This window comes from Trematomus bernacchii, unplaced genomic scaffold, assembly GCF_902827165.1.
Source record: "Trematomus bernacchii unplaced genomic scaffold, fTreBer1.1, whole genome shotgun sequence".
NCBI classification, from domain to species: domain Eukaryota; kingdom Metazoa; phylum Chordata; class Actinopteri; order Perciformes; family Nototheniidae; genus Trematomus; species Trematomus bernacchii.
The window spans coordinates 52,501-60,000 of record NW_022987568.1 but is presented as its reverse complement, the minus strand read 5'-3'; the positions used below and the strand labels follow the sequence as shown (position 1 = coordinate 60,000).

The following is a 7,500-nucleotide window of genomic DNA, read 5'->3' as shown; positions in this document are numbered from 1 at the left end:
TCAGACAGCTTTGTTTTTACGGAGCTCCGACGTCACGTTGTTGTTTACGTCAGGAGACATCTTGTATACGGGCGTCATGTTCTCCAGAGAATTTATGTATCTTATAAACAAGATCAGAGACACAGAACTCATGCTACATCTTTATAGAAACACCCCTGATAACCCAAAAGGGAATGTAAGGACAACTCCTGGAAACTGCACTAAAACCTTTTGGAGAAATCTTGTAGAAGGTAAAAGTAATAAATGACCCCACTGGAGCTTTAATTTGCATCCATATTTTCTCTATTTGAATGACCTTTTAGAGAGTTGTGCTCAAACTCTGGCGATGTCAGCCTTAAAGGGGACATATTAGGCTTTGTGTGTCAATCAAAACCATAGTGAGAAAACAGAAACAACTGTTTTAGATTTTTAAAGGTCCCATGTCACGGCCATTTCTACTGATCATAATTCCATTGTTGAGGTATACTAGAATAGATTTAGATTGTTCAATGTTCCAAACTCTCATTGGTTTCTCATACAGCATCTCTGTATAGTATGTGTATTCACTCTCTGTCCTACACGGCTTGTTGGAGCTCCTGCCCCCCCCCGTGAGCCCAGTGGCCGTCTGCGAGACAGCGAGACACAGCGAAACCCAGCCCGAAACACACACACACCCGCAGCCTGGCTGGGAGTTTGTGTGTGTGTGCCCAGGCTGAGTTCCGCGGTGTCTCGCTGTCTCGCCGACCCCACGTCCCGCTGAGTGTGTGTGTGTGAGGAAGTCCACGGATTGGTCCAAACGTAACGGCTCCGCGGACGTAACGTTACGTCACTATACCCGAAATACGTCACTATACCCAGGAAGTAAACAATGGAAAATGAGAAATCCCCAACGAGGCGTTCTGGGGCAGCATAGACAGGTCTTTTCTGTGTTAGAGTTTTATTCCCTACAGGGTGTACTTTGAGGGTTTGTGACTCTGCAGACCGTTTACATGCAGAAGCTTCATAACACACAAGGGGACGGGTAATAACCAGAAAAGCATGACATGGGACCTTTAAAGTGAAATGTAAAGTGCATTGAAATCGAGTGTGGGTAAAATTGCTCAGGGTTTTCTAAGATAAGATAAGATAATAAAGATAAGATTTACTTTATTAATCCCAAATCGGGAAATGTTCTCATTGCAGCAGCATGTAAAACAAAGTATTTCACATAATTAGGGATAAAAAAAAGTAGAAAATAAAACATTATACAGCATAAACATCTCAGAATTGAAAGTAAATCAAAACTAAAAGAGTGAAACTATAAAAGTTGATCGTAAATATAATATTTGTAAACTATCTGATGAATAAAACACGATTAAAGGGCTGAATTACATCTAACACAATATAAAAGTGGGATATTATTTACATCCCAATCCAAAATCCAATAGAGAAATCCCATTGGACCAGGGAGATGCTGCCTTCAGGGTCCAACACAGAAATACGACATCCCTGTACCCCTGTATTGTGCATATGACGAAAAATAATCTCCAATTGTTAAAGTTAGAGACATGAGATGCGCCGCAGGTTAAAAACTGATGTGGGAAATGAGATGCTTCGCCCACTTAGCAATACATTTGATGTATGTGTGTACTCAGCATGTCTTACACACATCCAGAAGCATTTGATGCATCATGTATGTCGTGATAAAGAAGATAATGGAGGCAGAGAGAGATCATGTGACTTCTGTCTGTTGGATCAGGTTCAGAGAGGCTCGGTGCTTCTGTGGGATCGGCTTCCTGTGATTGTAAACCTATCCCCTGTCTCTGTAATGGATGTGTGTGTGTGTGTGTGTGTGTGTGTGTGTGTGTGTGTGTGTGTGTGTGTGTGTGTGTGTGTGTGTGTGTGTGTGTGTGTGTGTGTGTGTGTGTGTGTGTGTGTGTGTGTGTGTGTGTGTGTGTGTGTGTGTGTGTGTGTGTGTGTGTGAGGGTGTGTCGTGAAATGTTCAAAGGCAGCAGATGAGGCTCTTGACCTGAGTGTTTTCACTCTCGTGTCTTTCATTAGAGACAGGCCTTCCCTTGTTGCTCTGTATATTTTATCAGGTTTTATTTGAAGTCTACTTCCTGTTTTCTCATCTGCTTTCATTTTGGATTCATCAGAAAGTACATGTGTCATCACTAATAACAACACAGACATGTTATTCTCATCATACAGCTGCTCCGAGGTACTTTTCTTAGGCAGAAAAACTGTTTTCTTTCACTTATTATTGGAAATAAGGAACATTTCCTGCAGCTATACACAATGAAATCATTCTAGAGACTTCAAGAGGACACACGGTCAGGTGTGTATCAGTATGTAGTGTCTCTACTTTAAAGAGTTCTCTCCTGCTGATGGTCAGGTGTATATCAGTATGTAGTGTCTCTACTTTAAAGAGTTCTCTCCTGCTGATGGTCAGGTGTATATCAGTATGTAGTGTCTCTACTTTAAAGAGTTCTCTCCTGCTGATGGTCAGGTGTGTATCAGTATGTAGTGTCTCTACTTTAAAGAGTCCTCTCCTGCTGATGTTCAGGTGTATATCAGTATGTAGTGTCTCTACTTTAAAGAGTCCTCTCCTGCTGATGTTCAGGTGTATATCAGTATGTAGTGTCTCTACTTTAAAGAGTCCTCTCCTGCTGATGTTCAGGTGTATATCAGTATGTAGTGTCTCTACTTTAAAGAGTCCTCTCCTGCTGATGTTCAGGTGTATATCAGTATGTAGTGTCTCTACTTTAAAGAGTCCTCTCCTGCTGATGTTCAGGTGTATATCAGTATGTAGTGTCTCTACTTTAAAGAGTCCTCTCCTGCTGATGTTCAGGTGTATATCAGTATGTAGTGTCTCTACTTTAAAGAGTCCTCTCCTGCTGATGTTCAGGTGTATATCAGTGTGTAGTGTCTCTACTTTAAAGAGTCCTCTCCTGCTGATGTTCAGGTGTATATCAGTATGTAGTGTCTCTACTTTAAAGAGTCCTCTCCTGCTGATGTTCAGGTGTATATCAGTATGTAGTGTCTCTACTTTAAAGAGTGCTCTCCTGCTGATGTTCAGGTGTATATCAGTATGTAGTGTCTCTACTTTAAAGAGTCCTCTCCTGCTGATGTTCAGAGCAGAATAAGGCCTCTTTAAATTCACCCTTTCTTACATTTTTCCCTCTTGACCTCATTTTTTAAGTGGCCAAATTTGGGCTTCTGATATTTTTAGCTTGAAGCGTCACATCTCAGAGTCTCAGTAAAACATCACATGTTGATCCTCTGTGATTAAAATAAAGTCTCCAACACTTGACATAATGACTTATCGATGTTTAAATGCAACACGTAGTCGGTTGAATAAATATCGAGCGGATCAGTCTGTGACCGCTTTAATCTCCACTCCTCTTCTCATCTTCAGTTCTTCCTCCTCTTCCTCCTCTTCCTCCATTAGTTTCCCAGCAGTCAGACAGAAATAGCCGTGTGCCCACAGTTAACTGGAATATATCCAGACCACGCTGCAAAAAAATTGAATTCATTTGTTTATTTAATTCTGAGAAAATAATAATCAGGAAATATTTTCAGGAGTTCTGAAAATGAAAAATTCGGAATTAATTTTTCTGAAAATCTCAGAATTTTGACTTTTTTACTCAGAAGAATTCAGAAAAAAACATTATTTTATACGTTTTTGGCTTTTGTCAGTTCAGTCAGACACCTCACGTGTTTCTTATATATATTTATTAGAAGCCCTACTACCGACTGCCTGAACGAGTCCATCTTGATCCAGAATGAACACACTCACAACCTCTGGACTTAATTAAAGTTTAACTACCGGCTCGGCTGCCAACAGGTGTAATTCTGCAATATTTGATTTATCTGAGAATCAATATGCGAAGACACACACACACTGCACAGACACAGACACACACACACACACACACACACTGCACAGACACAGACACAGACACACACACACTGCACAGACACAGACACAGACACAGACACACACACACACACACACACACACACACACACACACACACACACACACACACACACACACACACACACACACACACACACACACACACACACACACATACCCACAGGCTCCACTGTCGAGTGTGTCTTTGATAATTATGTGAGTATAGCATCAGGGTAATTTACAGCTGGGTAATTGAACTACACAATAAACAGAGATACACAGACTAGACATCCGCACGCACGCACGCACACGCACACACACACACACACACACACACACACACACACACACACACACACACACACACACGCTCACACACACAGTTGAGTCAGTGCAGCAGCCTGGTTTCTGAGCTATATCTGGAGTCATGATCCCTCTCTGCTGAATTCAACGCTCTGATTGGTTCTGTCACGTGTCGTGTGTGTGTGTGTGTGTGTGTGTGTGTGTGTGTGTGTGTGTGTGTGTGTGTGTGTGTGTGTGTGTGTGTGTGTGTGTGTGTGTGTGTGTGTGTGTGTGTGTGTGTGTGTGTGTGTGTGTGTGTGTGTGTGGGTGTGTGTGTGCAGTGTATGTGTTTATGTGTAAGTGATTACATTTGGTGCAGGACTCCTAAAAAAAACAGAAATGAGTCCGCCTTGTATCACTTCCTGTCCCCTGGTGTGGAAGTCAATGGTTTTCTGAATGTGTTTTTGGATAATAGCCTGAAACTTAATACTGAAATACAAGAAAAATGCTTATTTTTTTCCCCATACATTGATCATCAGGTCGATGCTAACTTTTTGCCTCAACCATGTAGCTTTAGCCTCAATATTTTAAGTTCATATCATGTATATTAGTAGTCATTATATTTAAGTAACCTTTATAAGATTTAGGTTGGCCTAAAGGCTGTTACACACCGAGCCGATTATCGGCGTCGATAGATGTCCATAGGTGTCGATAGATGTTGGGACGTCGATGAGCGTCGTGTCGCCCTACTCAGATTGGTGTGTACTGCACCGTCGTGTCTTTTCGGCCGTGCCGACACCTTACGCCGCCGATTCGACATGTAGAATCGGGAGGCCGATTGGCTGTTCAGCTAGCGAATCAGTGCATGAGAAGCGAAACGGAAGTGAGGGACCCAAACAAACTATTAAGAAGGCAAATCTGAGATTTCCTTTAACTCCAGCTCTCGACACAGGTTCGGGAAAGCCCCGTGAGCTTCTCGCTGTTGAGTGAAAATGGAACACACGCTATTTGTTGTTTGTAAATATCACGCAGTCTGTTCTTCTTCTCTCGGTGTATCACGCAGTCTGTCTTCCGGTTGTTGCCTCTTTTGAATACACACTACCGCCGCCTGCTGGTAAGGAGAGTTATTGCCACTCACACATCCGCAGTTCGTACGTGCTACGCACTTATTTATCTCATTGTACCTGTATAATGACATTAAACGATTCTATTCTATTCTACTTGGCCGTCGGCTGAAGTCTTTGCGGTGTGTTCCAGTGCGACACATGGCCAAGACGCAGAGACGTGAGGCGATGTTCCGTCGGGACGTGTTCTTTGGTGTCAGTTTGGTGTGTAAGAGGCTTAAGGGTCGTCTGTGAAAGTTAAAATCATATGTAGATTGCATTTTACACTCATGAATCTAACGTTAGCTTATATAGTTAGATAGCTATAGCTTCAATTGAGCCAAAACAACCGTTGGACATCACCAAAAAAAAATAACCGTGTGTTTCTCTTCTTTAGTCTGAAATAAATATCATATTGTTCATAAATTAGCACGTATTTAAGTGGTAAATCTGCCATTGTTTACTACATATGTGCCTGAGAGCTATGAGGCTAAGGACTCACGTGTTAGCATCTTTGTGAACACGCACCAGTTCGAGGTCATGTTTGCTTTACTGGTTTATTGTGTTTGTATTGTTGTGTGTGTCAATGAGTTTATGCTGGCTGTTTTCCAGAGTCATTTTGAGCCTGAAAGCAGGAGATAACAGCGCTGCTCGGAAAGGGAGTAAGAGGATGAAAGGGAGGGGGAGTCGGAGAAGAAACTGAGAGAGAAACTGAAACGGGAGTTTAGAGGCTAACTGGGGATGGAATAAGAGGATGATGAAGAGCAAGAATAAGAGAGAGAAGAAGAAGAAAGAGGAGAGGATAAATACCCCATTGGTGAATTTAAAAACGGATGTTGCTAACAAGTGTCTGAATGAGACGACCAAACGTCATCACGCCCAACATTAGCCTCCTTTAGCTTAGCGGTGGTGATGTGAAGTCATGTGACCGTGCTGTAGTTCCTTTATAGCCCAACATTAGCCTCCTTTAGCTTAGCGGTGGTGACGTGAAGTCATGTGACCGTGCTGTAGTTCCTTATAGCCCAACATTAGCCACCTTTAGCTTAGCGGTGGTGACGTGAAGTCATGTGACCGTGCTGTAGTTCCTTTATAGCCCAACATTAGCCACCTTTAGCTTAGCGGTGGTGACGTGAAGTCATGTGACCGTGCTATAGTTCCTTTATAGCCCAACATTAGCCACCTTTAGCTTAGCGGTGGTGACGTGAAGTCATGTGACCGTGCTGTAATTCCTTTATAGCCCAACATTAGCCACCTTTAGCTTAGCGGTGGTGATGTGGAGTCATGTGACCGTGCTGTAGTTCCTTTATACACAAACACTAACAGAGCATCACCTTTCTCAAAGGACTAAGAGTAGTTAACTTTCCAAAGCTATGATATTGCTAGTTAACAACATTTTACCCCAGATGGGACTCGAACCCACAATCCCTGGCTTAGGAGGCCAGTGCCTTATCCATTGGGCCACTGGGGCTGCATGAACCTCTCTTTTCTGTTCTATTGTGTGCAGCTCTCTGTCCGTATGACTCTGCTCTTCAATTGTTCATTTTCTGCAGACGCTATCTTCCAGGTCGGCCTATGAAAATACATCATGAGGTCATGTGACTGTGTTCCTTTATAGCCTAACATTCGCTCTTTACTTCAGAAATCATAAAGTGGTGTTAATGCGTGGAGATTATCTCATTGAACTGAACGTGGAAGTACCATAAATGGATTTTTTCTGAGTGAACTTCCGGGTCGTTTTTCAAAAAAACATCCTCCCTTCACCACTGTATATGTTGAATGGAGGACCCTTTAGAGAGGGAGGAGGAGGAGGAGGAAGAGGAGATGAAGGGAGTGTTGATGGTGAGTCATGCCCAGAGAGGATGAGTGCTGCTGGGGAAACAGATCCCTGACGGTCCTCATGGAGCTTCAATATGTGTCATCAGAGAGAGACAGATAGAGGTCAAAGTTAAACTAGGACACAACTTCTCTGCTATTCTCAGCTTGTTTCCTCTCCTCAACTTTCCTCATGTCTCCTCATCAATTCCTTTCCCTGTTTCCTTTCTTCTTCTGTCCTCGTTTCCTCTCATCTCATTTGCTTTGTTCTCTTCTGTTCCTTTCCTCATATATCTGCATTGTTTCTTCTCCTTATTTCCTTTCTTCTTGTCTCCTCGTTTCCTATGATCTTGTTTCCTTTCCTTTGTGTCCTTGTTACCACTTATCTCATTTCCTTTTCTCTCTTCTCTTCCCTAATTTGCT

General features: G+C 42.6%; 1 protein-coding gene and 1 non-coding gene across 2 annotated transcripts in view; one reads left to right on the top strand and one right to left on the bottom strand.

Moving 5' to 3' along the window:
- Positions 1–7,500, top strand: part of LOC117479108 (caskin-1-like) — a gene marked incomplete at its 3' end in the record, with an annotated part of 83,817 nt that overhangs the window by 25,678 nt on the left and 50,639 nt on the right.
- trnar-ccu lies at positions 6,661–6,733 on the bottom strand. The gene has a single exon. It is a non-coding gene; the product is annotated as a tRNA-Arg (tRNA).